The sequence below is a fragment of the Balaenoptera musculus genome, chromosome 19, assembly GCF_009873245.2.
Source record: "Balaenoptera musculus isolate JJ_BM4_2016_0621 chromosome 19, mBalMus1.pri.v3, whole genome shotgun sequence".
NCBI lineage: Eukaryota > Metazoa > Chordata > Mammalia > Artiodactyla > Balaenopteridae > Balaenoptera > Balaenoptera musculus.
Genome location: NC_045803.1, coordinates 39467884 through 39489048, shown reverse-complemented (window position 1 = coordinate 39489048; position 21165 = coordinate 39467884). Strand labels below are relative to the sequence as shown.

Below are 21165 nucleotides of genomic sequence, written 5' to 3'. Positions count from 1 at the left end.
TCCTATTGCAGGGGTGGTGCACAGGCTGTGAGTCTGAAGCACTGACAACTTGGATCTTCCCTGTGCTCTCCTCCTTCATTTGTGAGGCTCCCCAAAATCTAATTATAACAGGTCTTTTCATGCAATTCCCAACACACACACACACACACACACACACACACTCTTCTTAGACTTTTCATTGTTACCAACTTCACTAACGTGTTTAGTTTCCTATGAATAGTGGATATAAGTTGGCTTTCCCATAAGAAGATAGTAAGCACATGTTGAGTATTTACTATTTCCATATAGTTTACATTTTCTTTTTGTTTAATACTCCTAAGAACCCTAAAAGCTTGATATCAGTATTCCATTGTTATGTGTAATCCAAATGTCCCCTCCACCTTTAGTTTATAAGCTGCTGGGGAAGTCTTCTTTCTCACTGATATCAACTCAGATCCTCAACTCCTTTTTAATATCCTACCCCCACAAAACAATTCAGTGTCATAAAAGCATTATCAAACATGATAGAACTGACTGAAGGTATTTGGCAGGAAAATAAAGACGAGGACTTAACACTGCATCTATATAGAAAAAAAATTTCCGTTAGACATTCCTCTGCTCCATAGTCACCTCCTAGCTTTGATGCCACTGGTATCACCTGAAGTGGTGTGATGTAGCAGCCTCGTACAATTTAGGCTCTGACTCCCGATTTTTCATCTCTCCACCAGTGAAGGTGCTCAGTCACAGCAAAGAATTCTCCTGGAGCTATAGTGTCCTTGAGAAGGCAATTTGGGAACCACACTGAGTGTCTTCTTGCTCCTCACCATCCATACCACATATTATTTATTTCTTCAAAACACATATGGGGCCCCTCTTAAGAAAAATTCTGGTGAATGAAGTTTCTTCCCTGCCTTACAATGAGATTGTGTGCTTCTGTTTTGTCCAGATTCAGTGCATTCTTCACAGTTAGAATACCCTGTAAAGCTACTTAAGAACTCCAGCTGGCATTTCCCTAGTGATACTGTAACTTGCTATATGCATCTCTTGCCACTTGCACAGGAAAGGAAAACAGACTCAAGAGGGAAAAAAATCCAGTAGTACAAGACAGCACATGATCCTGAATCTAATTTTGTGAGGCAGAGGATAACATCTACAGGAGCTTGAGAGAAAACACCAGGAATTAGAGAAGTGAATCAAGACTTTGTTGGGGTGCAGGTCTTGAAAGATGGCTGCAGAATGTATGACACATAAAGAGAACATCGTATGCGTAAAAAAAAAAGAAGGCGCGTGTACTTCTTATATATTTCCATATATTATTCCACTGAGGCTAGCATAATTATCTGAATCAGCTCATCCAACTTGGGTTTTTAAGTCCCTTGGGGGAAGAGACTATCTCTATTAAAATTGCTTACAATCACTTGTTTTCAGATATCTTTAATTTTATTATTCTTGATGTACTGACAATATCTCCAAATCTTCTCACCAACTTTGATTTTCCAATTCCTATTCAAGTTCTTCCACTTACCCTACCTAGGTCCCTTTTGATTTCTCCTTTGGAGAAGATGTGTGTGAGCCACACACATAAATTGACCTGTTCTCATGCAATTGTGAGGCAGCTCTTCCTATGAAGGATGCAGTGGCCACAGAATTAAGTGGATTCATCACAGAAAGAATTAAAGAATCTGTCTTTGATAACTGCAATTTACACAACCAGCAATGTACACCTAGATACTCAAGAAAGAACATTTCAGGAACAGAGTATCACTTTTTCCCAAATTAAATCTGATTTAAGCCTAGGATTATCATATGTTATTCCTCTCCTTTGATTTCCTCTCCTCGCCTCTTCCTTCCTCTCTTCTCTTCTCCCCCACCCTCTCTGTAAAACAGACAGGTAACTAATTTTGTGCTGAGACATACATGGGCTTGAGCGTTACTATCTGGACAACCAGGAGCAGAGGGTTTCACCTCCCAGAGCCTCAGTCCCCCACAGCTGCAAAATGGGGATGAGAGCATGGACCATTCAGGATTGCTGTGCAGGTTAAATGACATAGTGCATGCAACATGCCAAGTGTCTAGCAGAGGGAATATGTACCTTTTACACAGTAGCTACCCTGCAAATAGTAATAGTAATAGTAATCATAGTAGTGGTGGTAGTAGTAGTATAGTGGTAGTTTTACCATTAGTAGAAATAAAATTCTTTCCGAGGCATATGGTACTCCAACTAGACTTTTTATAATTTCTATTAAAATTTATATTTAGATGAGATCATGGTGGTCCTGTAATATCTTCTCCTACCCAGAGGAGAAGCCCCCTGTGAAATATGATAATACCTGTCAGGCGGACGGCCAGTCTGAGTTCCTGTGCCTGACGTGAACCAAAGCCTCTGTTCTGAGGAGCACAAGATCTAGTGGCAGAGACTCTTCCGGCCAGATATCTGTCCTTAGGCTGAGCAGCATTTTCTCTCCTTCCCTGAAGTTTCTATCCATCAGTCCCAGTTTCGTACCCCCCTGGGGCGAAGCAAGATGAATCTAATCACTCTTCTTCATGACAGTGCTTTAGATATTTGAACAAAGTGATCATGTGCCCCCAGAGCATTCTCTTCTACAAACGATACAGCCTCAGATCATTTCTCCATGTGGCTTACATTCCGGGCTCTTCAATGTCCTGATTGTCAGTGTGACACCCAGGAATGAAAACTCTAACACCGTCTATGGAAGAATACAGAGGGCAGAGAACCACCTGTGATCTGCACTGTGTGTTTAACAATGTGGCTAAATAAGTTGTCAATCTCTTTGTGTTGAAAACTTATCAAGTGTATGATTAAGTAAAACGTACAGATCTATGATGTGTGTGTGTTTGTACAGGTAAGTTGTACATGTGTATGTGTATTTATGTATATGTATATACACATATATTTGTGTGCATATTTCTTGTCCTCTCTCTCTCGCTCGCTAGAAATGATCCTTGTTAACAGTTTTAATCTCACCTGCAAGTTATGAGATTTAAATGAGTCTACATGTAAACTGTTTACATGGATCAGATGACTATAATGCTACCTATTCTTATTTTATCTTCACATGCATTAACATGGTCTGTTTGCCAAGGTCTGCGACAGGTTCTAGAGATATTGATATATCTGGGAATATGTATCCCTAAATTATGTATAAAATACGGCCTCTGCCCTTAAAGAAATAAGAGCCCTGGGAGAAAAAAATTTTTTTACATGATGGGTCAAGTACTGTACACTGTTCCTGACTTATGATGTTTCAACTTACAATGGTGCAAAAGTGATACACGTTCAGTAGAAACTGTACTTGGAATTTTGGATTTTGACCTTTTCTGGGGCTAGTGATACATGGTCTGGGGCTAGTGATACATGGTCTGGGGCTAGTGATACATGGTCTGGGGCTAGTGATACCTGGTCTGGGGCTAGTGATACCTGGTCTGGGGCTAGTGATACCTGGTCTGGGGCTAGTGATACCTGGTCTGGGGCTAGTGATACCTGGTCTGACAATCCCTCGTGCTGGGCAGGGCAGCGAGCCTGAGGCTGCCAGTCAGCCACCCAAAAGTAAGCGTAAACGACCAATACACTGCAACCGTTCTGCACCCAGACAACCGTTCTGTTTTCCACTTTCAGCACAGTATTCAATGAATTACATGAGATATTCAACACTTTCTTATAAAATGAGCTTTGTGTTAAATGATTTTACCCAACTGCAGGCTAATGTAAGTGTTCTGAGCACATTTCACGTAGGCTAGGCTCAGTTATGATGTTCTGTAGGTTAGGTTATTAAACGCATTTTCGACTTAACGATATTTTCAAGTTACGGTGGGTTCATGGAGACGTAACCCCATTGTAAGTCAAGGAAGACCTTAAGAATTAGGCACGTGGTGGGGTGCACAGAACACAAAGGAAGGATACTAAGTTCATATTGGCAGCAGGGGAGAGAGATGGGCAAGGAGTATCGGGAAAATATTTCTGGAGGATAGGACACCTGAGCATGGAATTTTCAAAGAATAAATTGGAATTAGCCAGAGCATAAAGGAGCAAACTTGTTCTAAGCAGGGGGAGGAATATATGCAAAGAGGATGATGCTGTGGGCATCTGAGCATGGGCAGAGTTGAATAGGTTTCCATGCATTTGGCTTCAGGATACAGATGCATTATACGATGTTAAATGTCCAGTTCATAGGAAGTTACCATCCCAGCAGACTGAATGCTTGCCAGTTTACATCTGAGAAATACCAGCGCATATTGGAATGAGAAAGCTCTAGGGAGACACCCAAGCTCCACAATGTCTAAGCCGTACCACCCTGGATATACAGCTTATCAGCTGGCATTACAGCTTCTTCATCAGCAAAATCAGTGTAACTACACTCAGCAATAACACAGAGAAGGCACCTCCTTTCCAGTAACTGCTTAGGATGCTGCTGCCACTACTGCTGCTCACTTGTGACGTGATACTTAAAACAGACATTGGCCGAATAAAATGTATAAGTACTCTAGAAGCCATGCTGTTAACAAAAGGAAAGCAAAAGATGTTTATCGTGGAAAAGCAATTACTGGGTGCTGGGCATGAGGGTAAGAAATAGGGTTAGGAGGAAAAGGCTGGAAAGGACTAGCTGCTATTCTCAGCTGCCTTTCTGCTTTGAAATCATACCTCCTTACAAGTGTTGATCTGGATAAATCTATTTGTTCCACCAGAATCTTTTGTAACTACACAAACTTTTAGCTGGAAAAATAATCTTACTTCATTTTATACATCTGCCACATCCAAAACAGTTTTACCTGATGATTGATTATTTTATAGCACATCTTCCAATGTTTGCTTCTGTGACTCAACTGACATAAAGAAAATAGACTGTCTGGGTGCATTTTCCCCTTCTATAGATATAAGAAAAGCTATAGGAGGAGAGCAAATCAGACTGTAAATACACATGATAAATTTTGCTTCTGTTGATAAACCTTTCTTAGTCAATCAAGAATTGCTTGTACTGGGGACTTCCCTGGTGGCACAGTGGTTAAGAATCTGCCTGCCAAGGCAGGGGACATGGGTTCAATCCCTGGTCTGGGAAGATCCCACATGCCACGGAGCAACTAAGCCTGTGCACCACAACTACTGAGCCTGCACTCTAGAGCCCGTGTGCCACAACTACTGAAGCCCGTGTGCCACAACTACTGAAGCCCGTGCACCATAACTACTGAAGCCTGTGTGCCTAGAGTCCATGCTCTGCAACAGAGAAGCCACCGCAATGAGAAGCCCACGCACCACAATGAAGGGTAGCCCCCTCTTGCCGCAACTAGAGAAAGCCCACACACAGCAACAGAGACCCAACACAGCCAAAAATATATAAATAAATGAATAAATTTATTTTAAAATATATATATAAATATATATATATGTAAAAGAATTGCTTGTACTAAAGACTAAATGATGACTATATGTCACATAGTAGAGAACTACTAATGTAATTTGGGCCAGTTAATGGATTCTGCTTTTACTCTATTTTCCCTTCATATTCTATACCAAATCTCTTTAGAGGAGCTGGCCTGACATACGTGATTTTTTTTCCCCTCCTCTTTGGTCATCATCCCTCTTCGAGGATGCCTTCTTTTAGCATCCTCTTTGGCAGTAAATGTTAGCAAACATTTATTGAACACCTACCGTATGCCTGTATGCTTGAGAGACAGTGATGAAGTATCAGTGATTATTGGTCTCTAGATGTCTCCTGCAGAGGGACAGTGGCGGGACAGACGAGCATAGGGGATAATACACTGTAGCAAAATCAAACTGTAGACAAGACTGTGGGAAGGGAAAGGTCAGGAAATATTTTTCTGAAACGTTTGATGCCTTAGTTCAATTTTGAGAAATGAAAGCTAATGAGAAGTAGGAGTGAGATGAGTGAGGAGCACAGGAGAAGAAAGAAAACACTCACTGAGTATTTACTATATTCTAGGCACTGCGATGTATCACCTTTCTAACTTACAACAATTCTCTGAAGGAGGTACTGATGTTATTAGATGTGGAAAGTGAGGATCACAGAGGTAAAGTATCTGCCAACAGCAAGTAAGGGCCATAACCAGAATTCAAACTTGGGCAGCTCAATTTCCAAGTCCATTGTCTGTGTCATGGAATCCTGCTCCCTCCCCTGATAGGAGCAGAGAAGGAGAAAATAAGATGAGCAATGGTATGGACACTTTAGGTAAGAAAGTAGACAGGTAAAAATCTTTGGAGGCCTTGAACAGCAAGGAATTGTTGACAAATGGCCCTGAGTGGCAACATCAGGGGACCTGGCTGACCTTCGCACTGAGCTCTGGGGTCAACTGAATGCCCTCCGTGTCCTATCACTTGTGTTTCAGGGCAGGACTCCAACTGACACAGAATCAATATAAATGTATCCTTTGGACATACTTTTGAAAAGCTGTGCCTGGAGTGAAGGTAATCAGTAACCATAGGCTTTCAGAGGGAAACAGAAATGTAGAAATCTTTCGGCCAAACTCATTTTAGACAAGAAGTGGCTCAGAGAGAGGAAAGTATTTGTCCAAAGTCTGCTCAGAGCTGAGGGATTTCTCTTTTTAACTAATTAAACATCAGGTGACACTGTCTTCCTGACCCAGGAGGATATTCGCGGGCACAGGAAAGGAGAGCAGCCTAGGGCCCAAAATGATTTCATAAAACTGCAGGTTGGGTTCTCAGCAGGCCTTGCGCGTGGGAAGATGGCGGCGTCCCGGTGGAGGTCTTGAAGAGATCGGATTGGTATGGCGTTGGCATCGGGGCCAGCAAGGCTGGCGCTTGCTCGCCCCGGGCAGCTCGGTCTTGGGAGCTGCGGGGCCCCAAGACGTGGGGCATAAGAGTGGGGCATGCGCTCCACGCGGAAGCCCGAGCCTCCTCCCCCGGACGGGGTGTACGAGATTCCTGGACTGGAGCCCATCACCTACGCCGGGAAGATGCACTTTATACATGGTCTGGCGCGGCGAGTCTTCCCGCCCTGGGACCCCGGCTGGACGCACCCGAAGTTCCGCCACTTGCCCCCGCTTCACGAGCACCCGCTGTACAAGGACCAGGCCTGCTACATCGTCCACCAGCGTTGCCGCTGCCTTGAGGGTGTAAAGCAGGCCCTCTGGCTTACCAAGACCAAGTTAATAGAAGGCCTTCCTGAGAAAGTGCTTAGCCTTGCTGACGATCCAAGGAACCACATAGAGAACCAGGATGAACGTGTTCTGAATGTGATCTCTCGTGCTTGTCTCTGGCACTCTATTGAACAACATCCCCAAGAGAGAGACCTACTGCCCAGTCATTGTGGACAGTCTGATACAGCTGTGTAAATCCCAGATTCTCAAGCATCCTTCTCTGGCCAGGCAGATCTGTGCCCAAAACAACACGTTATCCACCACCTGGAATCGAGAGTCTACTCTTATTCAGGTCCATGGTTCCAGTGGAGCCCAGCTGAATGCCAAGGATCCTCTGCCCCCCCAACGCCTTCCAAGAGGAAGTAGAAGCTACTAAGAATCATGTTCTTGAGACCTTCTATCCCGTATCTCCCACTATGGGTCTTCAGGAATGCAATGTTTATGATGTGAATGATGACACAGGATTCCATTTTGTGTGTGTGTGTGTGTGTGTGTATCTCACATCTTCTTTATTCATTCATCTGTTGATGGACACTTAGGTTGCTTCCATACCTTGACTATGGTAAATAATAATGCTGTGAACATTGGGGTGCACATGAAAAGACCCTCAGCATCACTAATCATCAGGGAAATGCAAATGAGGTAACACCTCACATCTGTCAGAATGACTATCAACAAAAAGATAAGACGTAAGTGTTATTAGCAAGGATGTGGAGAAAAGGGAACCCCTGTGCACTGTTGGTGGGAATGTAAATTGGTGCAGCCACTATGGAAAACAGCATGGAGGTTCCTCATAATATTAAAAGTAGGACTACCATATGATCTAGCAATTCTACTCCTGGGTATATATCCAAAGAAAACAAAATCATTAATTTGAAAAGATCCATGCATCCCTTTTTTCTCTCATCCACTTGAAGCCACTAGGCTCTTCGTCAACAAATACAATCAATCACTTCTGCTTAAGAAAAAAAAAAATTCAACAACTGCCCATTGCATTCAAGATATGATTCACAATTCTTTCCTTGTCCTACAAAGCCCTGGGTTATCTGTCTCTGTATTTCCTCAAAGCTCATTAAGTATCAGTCTTACAGATATTTTTTAGCTCCTCAAAAGTTCCAAATTCCATCTTGCCTCAATGCCCTTATGTAGTCTATTTCTTCCATGAATGTTCATGTTCTCTCCCTACACTTATCCTAACTAGCCCGTCTTCATCTTTTAATTCTCAGCTTTGATTCATACCTTTACGGAGACCTCCACTCACCTCTCCTTACCACCTCTCCCATATAAATTAGTTCCTAGTTATATTCCCTTGTAGACTCTGAGCAGTTAAGTCACATTTAATTATTCATTTATTAGCAAACTATTTGAGTAAGCTGTCCAATTTTCTGAGCTTCCCTGTTCTTACCTATAAAATGGGCTTAAGAATACTTGCTCTGTAGAACAGTTGTAAAGATTGAAATTAAAGTACTTAATAGGCATTCAATGAATAGCTATTAAAAGTGTTATTCTTTAATTCTACCCATGCCCAGAACAATACTCTTTGCAATGGGGAATCAATCATGGCTTAAGACCCAGAACTAAAGTGACTGTCAATCAGAATAGAGGGAATTTTCTGGAATATTGTTTCCAAGAAGAAAGCTCTTGGGCCACCTGTGTAAAATACTGCATTCCATTTTGACCTACCTTTGCTCTATGGAAACATCACTATTATCTCTTAGCCACCAAAAAGGCAACTGAATAGGGAAAGGGAAACACACAACCACTAGATAAAGCACTGAAATAGTCTATGCTATGTAAGTTCACTTATCTTAAGCTGAGGACACTAAAGAAAGATTTTTTTTAAGCCTTCTCCATCAGCTAAGGATCATTTCTGCCTTCCCTTCTCAGCACTGATAGTCAGTGTTTCAACATTCATGAAAACTGGAACACAGAGCTCTCAAATCCTGTAGTCTAAATTGTAGACTATTTGCAAAGCAAGCCGGTACCAACCTTGAAAATACTTCCAGTGGTTCTCCAGGAGCACAAACATATTTAAATGCACCTATTCACAAGTTTAAAAAGTAACGTAAATGTATGCACATACGAACATTGAAATAGCCCTCTGTGAGGCATTTTATTAAGCCAATTTCTTTGTCCATACAACAAACAAACAAGAATTAGAAATCAGAATCAGAACTGTCATTATGCATACCTGTAATTCATTTTAAGAAATTCATATGTTCTAGAAAAGCTGCCTGCACACCACCACTTTGTAAATTGGATTATATTTTTAAAAGCACTAAACAAGGTAGCTATTTTAATTAGCTTTCGAATAAAACCTTTGGTAAATGCAGAATCATTTTGTAGTGTGAATAACTGGCATCATTAAATTCACTTTGTAAACAAGGGACACTTGCACCACATTTAGATTCAAGCAGATGATTCATCTGCTCTTGGTTTGGGGATTCATTCATTCAGTTAGCATCTTTCATGCATATATTATTCATGTATTCATTCTGCAAATATTTACTGAGTGCTTACCATATGCCTGGCACAGTATTGGATGCTCAAGACACAGGAGTGAATGAGAGAGATGATGTACTTTGCCTTCCTGAAGTTTATAGCCTGGTGGAGCAAGATGACCAATAAAAACATGTAAATTAAAATATGTAATATGATGTCAAGTACATATATGTTATAAACAAGAATAAAGCAGACTAAAGGGATAGAAAGTGGTAGACTACAGGGGATTAGAGCATCAAATGGGTGATTCTGCTGGTGAGAGAGCCAGGTAAATCCTGATTAAATAGGCAAAATGAGGGAGCAGACCATGAAATAGGTGCAGGGTGCTTCAGGCAGAGGGCAGAATAAATGCAAATGTCTTGAATCTGGAGTACACGTGCATTTGAACAACAACAAGAAAATAAGTGTGGCCTGAGTGATCAAGGGAGAGATTGGAAGATCAGCAAGATAGTCAGGGGCTGGCTCAAGTTGTACCATCTACACTGTGGAATGGAGGCAGGCAGGAGGCAATTGTTCTCAGCACCAGTAGGGGCAAGGGATGAGTGACCCTCAGAATCCACAGATTTCTGCCCATCACGGAAAGGTATGGTTTTTCCATATAGATCAACATACTTATATCTTTTCGCTTATATCCTCCTTCTTCCTCTCTTACTTTCTCCACTTCTGCTGACTTCCCCTTCCTCTCTCCCTTACCGCCTTTCACCCTTTCATCTTTTACCCTTCCATGAATACTTTTTTGTGTACCTACTGTGTTGCAGGCACTGTGCCTAGGGATCCGATAGATGCCCTCTGCCTTGGGTGTAGAGGAAAGTTCTTCTCTCTCTTCCCCACACACCCCCAAACATATCAAGACTAGAATCTGTTGCATGAGCTTCTCCATTCAAAGGGCAAGCTAGTGGGATGACTTGTGAGTCAAACATACATAGGCTGGAATCCCAGTTCCAGTACTTACCAGTTGTATTTATATCGAGCAGGGCATATAATTTTCTTGTCTCAATTCTCTCATCTGTAAAATAAGGATAATAATACATACTTTGAAGGAATGTTTTGAGAATTTCTAGTTTTGTATATAAGTTGGTGATTAATATTATTACATTAATATTTCTGCTTGCTTTCTTCCTTTACAACTGGAACTTCAAAGTAAAGGAAGGACATGGTTACAATTTGGTAAGACACTGAAATCGCCTTCTGATCTTCTGTCTCCTCTAATGTTCTAGAATATTGTATTCATGATTATAGGATATAACCTATGGGACCTGACAACCCAAGATGACCCAGAATGGTGGCATGATGGAAATCTGTTTCTGCTTGTGGGAGAGTGCATTAATGGCCCCAACTCTTTACACTCCTCTGTATTCAGACTCTTTGCCATGCAACTTCTGAAGCTTCTTCCACTAGAAAAGCAGATTATATTTCTCCACCCATTAACTTTCAATCTGGCCATATGGTGTGCTTTGGCCAACAAAATGAGATAGAAAAGATAGTTTCCAGTTCTCAGCCTACTGGAGACAACCTCAACCTCAAGACACCGCACATATTTCTGCTTGGCATCTTGTGCAGTGACCATCACCATGAGAATATGCCCAAGCTAGCCCTAAGGAGGAGGATGAGAAATACAGAAAGCTGAGTGGAGTTACCCCAGCCCAGCCCCAGCCAACCCACAGATGTATGAGAGTAAATAACTTATTTTAAGTCACTGAGTGCTGTGGTTATTCATACCCTAGTATTACTGTGGTGATATATGACTGATATACTGGCCTTAATTTAATAAAAATATTTCTTAATTAACATTATCAATTAATCAAATATATTGATTGGACTTCTAATGCACCAGGTGCTGGAGATACAGACAAAAACCAAAAAAGGTATCATCCCTGCCCTCGGGGAACTTATAGTCTAGGTGAGAGGGAAAGACAAAGAAACGCTACAGATAGAGTTAAAGTGGATTATGTTTGAGAGATAGGGGATTCTTGGAGTCAGGGCTTCGCCTGAGATGATTGCCTGACTGCTCCTAGTGGTGGAAAGAGGAAATGCATCTAAGAGAGGTTTTCAATTTAACAGAGTCTTGACTTAAAAACTCCAGTATATCAGCTCTGGAAGTATCCTCCTCAGAACTTATGTTGAGTAAGCTCTCATTTACAGCCATGGGAACTGAGGCTCACAGAAAGAAAATTACTTACCCAAGGAGATTCAGTGAATTTGCAGATCTAGGACATGAACCCAGGGCCCCTGCCCCCAAGGTTGGCACATCTAATTCTATATGACCCATGACAGGCCTTACAGTGTCAGTAAATTTTGAACTGCTAAAATATTCTTGACCAGAAGTTTTATTACAAATATCATTTATGATAAGATTAATCTCCATCATTATTATAATTCATACTGTAACATGACTCCTTTCTTGCTCAGGTGATTTAAGGTGTGACAATAATCAGACCTCATAATTAATAATAGTAATTAATAACTTTCATTTATTGAGCCTCTGCTTTATGCACAGTGCTTACTGCTCTAGGTATGTGGGCACATTTAATCCCTGCAACAATCTAGGCACAGATAGCAAGCCCCATTTTACAGAACTGGAAACTGAATCTCACAGAGATTAAAGTCTTTGCTAGTAAGCAGCAGAACCAGGAATCAGACTCAGATCAAAGGCCTGTGGCCTCCCCACTTATCTCTGTGGCCTCAGCTGTGGGAATCTCTATCTGAAATGCCTGGTTCAGAAAAGGCATACCTGTTCAGTCTTTCTCAGTGTTCTCCCTCTGCCTGGGGAAGGCATGATGTGGGCCTACTGCAATGTGATAAAACCATCTCCCTATTTGGATCTTGCCTCACTTTTTATACCATTTACCAAAGGATGCCTCTAGAGCAGGAAACTTTGAGAAGGCCCGGGGTAGCCTGGGGCTTCTAAGTGAAAACAAGGAACTGACTCAGCAGGGCCTGGCTATCTTCAGAGTCTGAGGACAGACGCATCAAAGGGATGAGAGCCTGGTAACTTTGATGAAGGAACCAACAGGAAATTACCAGCCTCTTGCTGACAAGGACAAAGACAAGAAAAGGCCCATTTGAGCCTCATCTCTGTCTGGACCGGAAGAGTCAGGAAGCAGAGGGGACCGTTCAATCCTGCCTCCCGAGCAACCCTGAACCCTGGCTTCCTCCCATGAAGAATAAGGTGAAGGAAAGGTGAGGCAAGATAAACACCCAAACTTTTGGCTGCTGGATGAACTGAATCTTTTCATTTAAACTGTCAGTGGGTTCTTTTTTTTTTTTTTTCTCTTTTCCTTTTTTAATCCAAACTGTAATCACACAATACTCCACCCAAGTGCTTGATATGGATTTCTAAGACAGATCCTAACAGTCATAAAAAAATCCCCTCGGAAATGTGCACTTTGTACTGTGTCTATGTGTAGGTGTGTTTAAAATGTCACGAACTGGAATGCCTAACTCTAGTTCCCAGGAATTAATCACTTAGAAGAGTGAAAGGGGGGAATTAACTTGCTTTAACACTTATAAGACTCTCCAAAGCCGTCGCCAAAATAGAACTTGCTGAATAGAAGTATGGTTATCTTTCCATAAGAACTAGAACTCTTTTTTTTTTAATTTAAACATTTCTCTCTCTATAAAACTGCCTTGCAATGTTTTCTCCCTGGGGCTCAGCTGTAGGTCATAGATACTCCGGGAATAAACGTGTAAATTTTTGCCTTCCTTTTTGGTTATAATTCAATGAATTTTAATAAATTTATAGATTTGTGCAACCATCATCATTATCCAATTTTAGAACATTTTCATCTCCCAACACAGTTCCTTCATGCCCATTTGCCGTTAATTCCTATTCATACCGAGACAACCACTGATCTGCTTTGTCTCTATAAATTTGCCTTTTTTGAATATTTTATATAAATGGAATCAGAAAATATCTGGTTTCTGCATCTGGCTTTTAGCATGTTTTAAGGGTCATTCATACTGTAACATGCATCAGTATTTCTTTTCTTTTTAATGCTGAATACTATTCCATTATATGGATATACCACATTTTGTTTATCCACTCACCCGTTGATGGACATGTTAACTGTTTCCAGTTTTTGGCTATAATGACTAACGCTGTTATGCACATTCAGGCACATGTGCCTGTGCGGACATAAGTTTCCAGCTGTCTTAAGTAGACTCCCAGGCATAAAATTGCTGGGTTGTGCAAAGGAATATTGCGTGCTGCTATACACTGGGTTCCATCTGATTCAGGTGTGCCATGTCAGTAGAAATCTGCCAAGCAATTTTTAACATACTTTTGAAAATCCGCTGATGCTATCATTCACGGAAGGGATGGTCTAAAAAAACCGACCACCACCAACAAACAACTGCTGTCACTTAACGAATTCTGAACCAAAAAGCAAAGAACACATTCCGGATAACGTCAGGTCAAATGTGACAAGGCTCATCCTTGGTCCTGTCTCCAAAATGGAATTAATGAAACTTTTCTCACGGATCAAGCGCTGTCCTAACCATCACCAATCCCCAACATCATTGTATACCTGCAGTTAGACTGATGAGCCCTTCACGTTCCCTTCCTGTTTCCACTTTCACTTACGTGGAAAGCATGAGAAAATTCAGACAAGCATTAGTAGACAAACAAGAGCAAACTCCGAGTATCTCTGAGGGAGAGTGGGGCCCTCTTCCAACCTCTCCTCTGTAACTTCATTTATAAGTGGAACCGTTGAGGTCAGAGCACCCCATCACCATGTTCTGCCCCTTTAGAGTGCGGGGACCTGGGCGGTGGCGTAGCACATACTAAGCCCATACAAAGTTTCAGGGCTTAGAGCAGACAGAAGTGGCAGATGAAAAGACAGGACCAGAGAGGATGATAAAGGAAGCAGGCAGAGTGTGGAAGGGACCAACCTGTGGAGGGAGAAGAGACAGGCACCGCGTCCCACTCTCTGCGCTCTCGGGGAAAGCGCTCCGCCTCCTCGGCCTCTCGAGGGCCTCGCACCGGCACGTGTAGGGCGAGGGTGGGGGGGTACCTAGCGCCCAGAGGCCTGTCTCCTTGCGGCATTTGGGAAGCAAAGGGGGGCCGCTTTACCTCCCAGCGGGAAACTCAGCGCCCCCGCCCCCAGCCGAGGAAACGGCAGTTTAAAGGCCACGGCCACACGGAGGGCGAAGGACGCGGCAGCTTGGCTCAGGACGCCGGCTGGGGCGGCGGCCGACGCCTCAGGGATCCCGGAGCCGCCAAGAAGCCCGCGGGCGCACGGGGGGGCGTGGGCGTGGTAGCCGGATGGCCCCGCCCCGCCCGTCGCCCGCGCGCGCAGCCCCGCGCAGTCCCGTGCCGCGTGCAAACGTGAGGGTTCTGCGGACCGCTGGGACTCCGGCGCCCAGGGCTGGGAGCCCGAGAGCAGGCTTTGGCCGCCCCCACTCCCCTCCCACTACTACAGTCCCTTCCCCCTTCGCGCACCCTCCGAGGCTTTCTCTTCATTCTTCGACCTCATTAGTGTTAATTCCTCGACTCCTCTCCGCCCCTCTCGCCCGGCTTTCCCTCCGCTTCCTCCTTCCCCTTCTTCGCGGGCCCATCACTCCTTTTCCGTCCTCATCCCCGTCCCTCCTGGGATTCCTTTTCCCCATTATCCGTTTGCTGCTTCATCTTCCCTCCGTCTCTGCTTTTTCCGCCGCCTCCCACCAAAGGAACTTGTTCCGGCCAGGAGTCCTCACAGTCGTCCCCCTCCACCCTAGGGACGGCGGCGTGTGCGGGTCCCAGCACCGCTCCCGAAGCACGAGCGCCCCGCCCAGTCCCTGGCGTGATTCCGAAGCCCAGGCCCCGCCAGTCTTTTCTCCCGGCGACTCCGCGAGGGCAGGAAGCAGGCCCGGGGCCCCCTCCTCCAACGAGTCCTCCTGGAGGGCTACGGGGGCCACCCAGGGAGGATGCAGGCACTGCGCCCTCAGGCCCGGTCTCCCGCAGAACCGCACTCTTCACCGAGCCGGGGCGGGCGTGCGGCGAGGGGGCCTGAGGCAACAAGTGACGCTGCGTGCTGGCGGGGGCCACTGTACCTGCCTTGTACGGGGGCCGGGCCGACCCTGGCTAAGCGATCCCGGCACCCGCCTTCCCCACACTAGGCTTTGGGGATGGGGGTGGGGGGAGGGAGAACTGGGAGAGAACAGAGATGTGGTTCTTCCCAAGTCCAAAGTCTCCCTCCCCCAGGTTTCACCACCCGCGCCCCAAGCAGAGTTTGCTAGGCATGGGGAGAGGGAGTAGGGCAGAAGCCACCGACGTGGAGGGATCTTTGGAACGTGGGGCGATGGGGTGAGGAAGCACGATGCCGGATTGCCTCCCCCACTTGGCCGACGCTTTCCCCCTACCCACCACCCAGGCCTCCTGGGCCAAGGGCCCAGCCTGACCAGCTGGAGCGGATTTGGGCGAAGGAGGAAAGAGGGGCCCCGGAGCCCTCCCCAGTCTCCCTGTGCCGCCCTCCCTGATTGGCTGTGCGTCCCTGGAGCCCAACTTCAGTCGCTCTGGACTCCGTCTGAGCCCCAGGGGAGCCGGAGTGCGGCGACCCAAGGCGGGAAGGGGGAGGCCACGAATCCCGGGGGCTGACACCCCGGGGGCCCCTGGGGGGAGGGACGCGGACGGGCCGGCCCCCGCAGCCTCTGCGAGGCCCAGCTCGCCGCGACTAGCGGCCTCCGCTCCTCTCCGCCCCCCGCCCTTTCCTTCCCTCCCAGCGGCGGCCTCCCTCCTCCTCCGCCCCCCCACCCCGCCCGCCACCTCCCCCCGGTTTCTCATTCCTGCCACCAGCGCGCTCGGCGGCTCATTCCGCGGCCGCCGCCAGACGAGGGGAGCGTCGCGAGCAGATGCCGCGGGGGCCGCTCGCAGCCGCCGCCGACTTGTGAATGGGACCCGGACTAGGGCCGGGGCTGACACCGCTGCGCTCGCCCTGCGCCAGCGACCGACGGCCCGCACCTCGCGCCCACCCTCCAGGGCCCCAGGTGAGGCGCACCGCCAGTGCCTTCCTCTCGCCTGGATGGGGCTTCTTCGGGTGGGGTGGGGGTTGTCTCTGGATGAGAATGTTTGGGGACGGGGGAGGACTGACTCGAGAAGGTTTCACTAATGCAAAGCAGAACCGGGGGGAGGGCGGAGGTAAGAGAAGATTTGTTTAAAAATCGAAAAGGAAGAAGCGAGCCAGCTGTGGGCGCGGGCAGCTCAGGGGGCAGAGGCGCCAGATGTGCGCTCCAGTCTCTCCCCCAGCTCCGGCCTTTTATGGGGTCTGCGCCGAAGCCGCGAGACAGGGGCTTTGCACCCGGCTGGAGCTAGAGGCTGCAGAGCTGCGCTCCGGACACGCCGACTGCCCCCCGGTCAGGTCTCCGGGGAAAGTCGCCCCTGGCGCGGTGTCCGCCCGCCCGCGCTGCGACTCTTTCCGAAAGCGAAGACATGACCGCGCTCTGCAGGGTCCCTACCCCTTCCTCCCCATCCCCGCCGAGCGCTCCCGGGGACTCAATTCCTCCATCGAGACCGCCGGGGAAGCCCCGGAAAACGGAAGGAACCCAGCTCGGGTCGGCGATTTCCCCCGCACTTTTATAGCGTGGGTTTGGGTCCGCTGACTGCGGCTGGGGCTGCCGACTGCGGTGCGCGCGCCAGCCCTCAAGCCGGAGTCTCTTCGGGTGCTCGGGGGGCCGTTTGTCAGCACCCGCCAGCTCAAGGGGTGACCCGTGAGCGGCTCAGACTCGGGCTCGGCTCTGGCTGGGGCTTGGTGGAGCTTGCCGGGGTCAACGTTAACTTTGCGAAGCAAGCCTTCCCCGCAGCCTGCGCCTCCTCCCGGAACGCGCCGAGCCTCTCCAGCTCCGCACGCACGGCCTCCCTCCCTCATCTTTGCCCCGGAACGGGAGCCGGGGGTGAGGAGCTTGGAGAACCCCGCAGAATGTGGGGGCCGGCGAGGAGAGCACCCCTCTCCCCTTACACCCGGGTACAGCTGTAGGAGGCCTGCCTGGTGCTGTGAAGAAGAGAGTCCCCAGAGAAACTGGGGTCAGGGAGGCCCCCGGGTCGCGCTTCTTCATCCCTTTCTTGCCAAGGCCTTGCTCCTTGCTTTCTGGGCGGGGGTGGGGTGGGGGTGGGCGGTTGTGTCCACACGCCTCCTTTTCCCGGGTGAAAGATTTTCGAAATGCTAGAAAAAGAAAGCCCTGTTTCTTTTGCTGATAATGCAGCAGGAATTTCACGGGCCAAAGCACTGCTATTAAGAAATTGCATCTTTTAATTATTTAATAATGCCATCCCTGCATGACGACGGGTCGTCCCTAAGGGGTGGGGTGGAAGGTTGTTTCTAAAATCCTGCTGCATGAAGGTATACATCTGCCTATAAAGTCTTCCCTCCCGTTTCCCTCTAAAGAAATCTTTTTCGGATGGCTCTGCAATCTTTCCTGGTTTTCCTCTTCCTATCATTCCTATCAGTTTTCCTACGAGGCAGAGTAAGTTTTCGATTTAATCACAGGGAAGCCACGATAATTAATCTGGTGAGAGGAAGGATCGATTTATCACTTGGGCTTGCAGCAAACATCGATGGTTTTGCGGGGTGTCTGGATTTCCCAGGGACCGAGGTGTAGAAGTGTTCTCAGGAGCGAGGATCCGCCAGCATCGCATGAGCACATTTGCCACGCTGGGCTCTGAGAGCTAGAGCCTAATACCATGAGAGAGAAGAGAAGAGGCTGACCTTCACTTCATTAATCCTGGAATTATTTTCCCTACAAATACAGAGATGCAGCCATCAGAACCCAGAAGTAATCACTGCCCAACCCCTGCGGCAGGAAGCCTGGTCTTCTTCCAGTAGAACAAAGGAATAAAAGTTGCAAAACAAAGAGACAGAGGGTTGGGGCCAATGCCAGAGGGACCCTGAAGCTCCTGGTCACTAAAGCTCCTTAGTCATGAGCTCTAATTCAAAGTTTTAGAGTTGGCCAGTGGGCCCTAGAATTCAAACCTCTGTGCAAGACTGAAATCCTGCCTAGTACAAAGGAATGTGAGTAGTTTTCAAGTACAGACCAGGAAAAGGCATCTGAGAGGCCAGGAAACTTTCCTTGAGTGAGAATTATCTTTACATCTTGCTTTTGAAACACTGCAAATTAATACATTAATCTTACAGCTGCACTTTATTATTAATAATTATTATTACTATCATTATTTTCCTTGTTATTTCAGAGTCTGTATAAGCGGGTCATTTTATTACATTGTCAGAAAAGAAAGAAAGAAATAACCCTCCCCACCCCTGGGGGAGAGAAAATGAAATGAAGAGCCGCATTGAACGGACTGAGATAGGATAATCTGTTGAGGCCCAGACATGTAGATTTACTCAAACTGAGCTTATTGCCTACTAGAAAAATAGGCTTTTGAAATAGCTCTGATTGAAGCACTGGACCATCTTGATAGCACTTCAGAACTTTCATTATGTTCAGCATTCTTATCGAAACACCAGGCAGTAAAATTACTAGAAACCTAAATTCTGTTTTCAATTAAGATGCAATATTTTGTTAATTTGAGAATTTTTTAAAAAGTTACATCTGGTTTTTTACGACTCAGAACTCATGTTTCCTCTTTGCAGTGGTGGCTGTGGATGTGTATGTTTGTTTGTTTATTCGTGTGAAGAGGAGGGGCAGGGTTGGCGAGCCATGCTGTGATTTGGGGGAATACAGATCAATTTCATGCTCCTTTAATGCACTTGTCTTCATAATTCATGGTTTTTCTTCCACTTTGAATAGAATTACATGGCTGCTTTGTAAAGATTTCTGGTTTGGGGACCCTCATATGGGAAACGCCATGACTTTGACCTCAAGGCTTGATTTACAATGCCAGAGCTACAGTCCCATGAGCATAGCGTGTCCCAGAACCTTGCCTGTGAATGTCTGTGACTTACGAAGTTGACAGTTCATGTAAACTTTGATCTGTGATATTCAAAGCTATTTTCAGAACCATCTAAAGATCTGCAAATCTGATTTTAGTCTGCCTTCATTTTCTACACATTTATGTAGGCAGATGTTCCAGAAACATGATCATTTCGTTTAAGTTTATTTTCAATATTGATTTTTTTCACTTTGATCATAGGAATACCTTATCATTAAATAGTAATGATAAGACAGTGGTCTATAGAGTTTGAAAGTAGGTAGCAAATCTTTTTTTCTTGAACTGTCAAATTTGCAGAATAACTATAAATTCCTAAGTTTTTTTTTTTCCTAGAATATCTCATCATTGTGTAAATTCACCAGCCAATGGTTTAAGGGATTGAAATGTGTTTGGGATGTTTTTCCCACTTATGCAATTGGTCCTTGTTCCATAAAAAGTTACCTGATTTGTCAAGAACCCCTGTTCTAGATTTACCAAAACATCGTAGTTGTCAGCCTTTCCAGTCCAAAGTTATTGCCCCTGAAATATGTAAATATCTTTGGTCTCTCTCTGTCTCTCTATTTATAGATATGTGCGTGTGTGTTATTTAAGGGACTAGGGGAAAAACATCAACAGGTCTGGTAAAAAAAATAAAACAAAGCTGGAGAAAGTTGGACAAATTCTGATGCACCAGTAGGAGTAGGAGTGAGCTTTTCCATCAGGATTACTATGATAGCCATCCACAGCCTCCTCTATGGGCAAAGAAGGACTAAAGAAAACACTCGAGGAGGATAATTAAACATCTTTCTGCTATAATTTTACGCTGACATTGAGAGCCTTGTGCATCTCTGGAAATGGGCTCCTTCGCGGAAGATTGCACTTCTGGCCACTAGAGGGCAATGGCACCCTTCTCCAACTTTGTGCGTGGGGCCCATCTGCTTTTGAGGGCACCATGAAAAGCGGTTTTGTTACCAGCAGCCTTGTCTGGACCTCTCAGGAGAGACGGAATTCAATCTAGCTGTGGTTCAGGCTACTGCTTGAGCAGTTTGTCAGGATTAACATCTTTCTAGTCGGTGGATCCCGTTACCTTCACTCTCTTCCCACCTTGGAGTTTACTAGAAAGTTGCAAAACCTGAATCTTGAGATGTCTGAGCAGGAGATGGATGGGGGCTGGGCTGTATGAGAAACAAGGTCAGTTCTCACTGAGTCAGTGATCTGGGAGGATTTTCTGGCTCTTTTTTTTTTTTTTTCTTCCCTGCAAAAAAGCATCATTTCAGACTCCGAGAGGAAGGGAATGAATAAAGAAGAGAAATATTAGTGAGATTGCTGTGATATCATTGCCTACTCTTTCAAGAGGTTTTTGAAGATGTCTGCAAGACATTTTTAATTTGCAAAAAAGAATAGCAGTTTGATCTTTGGTAAACACTTTGGGGCATGGAGTTTTAATAAAACAGTAAATGTTTTACTACTACCTTTAAACCATTCTTGATATTGCTGTACAAAACCTAACTTTAGCAGAGTGTAAAATTTAATTCAAGATTGGTCCTCATGCCCTGGAGTTTAATCATTTGACTTTTCTTTCCTCCTCAGTGATATGGAAATTACTGCTTATGATTAAATTGCGTATTCCAGGCTGCACAAATTTATATTTGTTACTGTTTGATAGTGTCATTATGAAATTCAGAAGAATGAAACAAAAAACTAATGCTATACTA

At 45.5% G+C, this 21165-nt stretch overlaps 1 protein-coding gene and 1 pseudogene across 3 annotated transcripts in view; both read left to right on the top strand.

Moving 5' to 3' along the window:
* Positions 1-6433: 6433 nt before the first annotated feature.
* On the top strand, positions 6434-17187 carry LOC118884617 (annotated as a pseudogene).
* The window catches only part of CDH11 (cadherin 11), a 143116-nt gene continuing 138300 nt past the window's right edge, over positions 16350-21165 (top strand). For all 3 annotated transcript variants that reach the window (XM_036835052.1, XM_036835053.1, XM_036835054.1), the window contains exon 1: positions 16350-16575. The gene's annotated coding sequence lies outside the window, so the exon portion shown is untranslated. The remainder of the gene's footprint in view (positions 16576-21165) is intronic.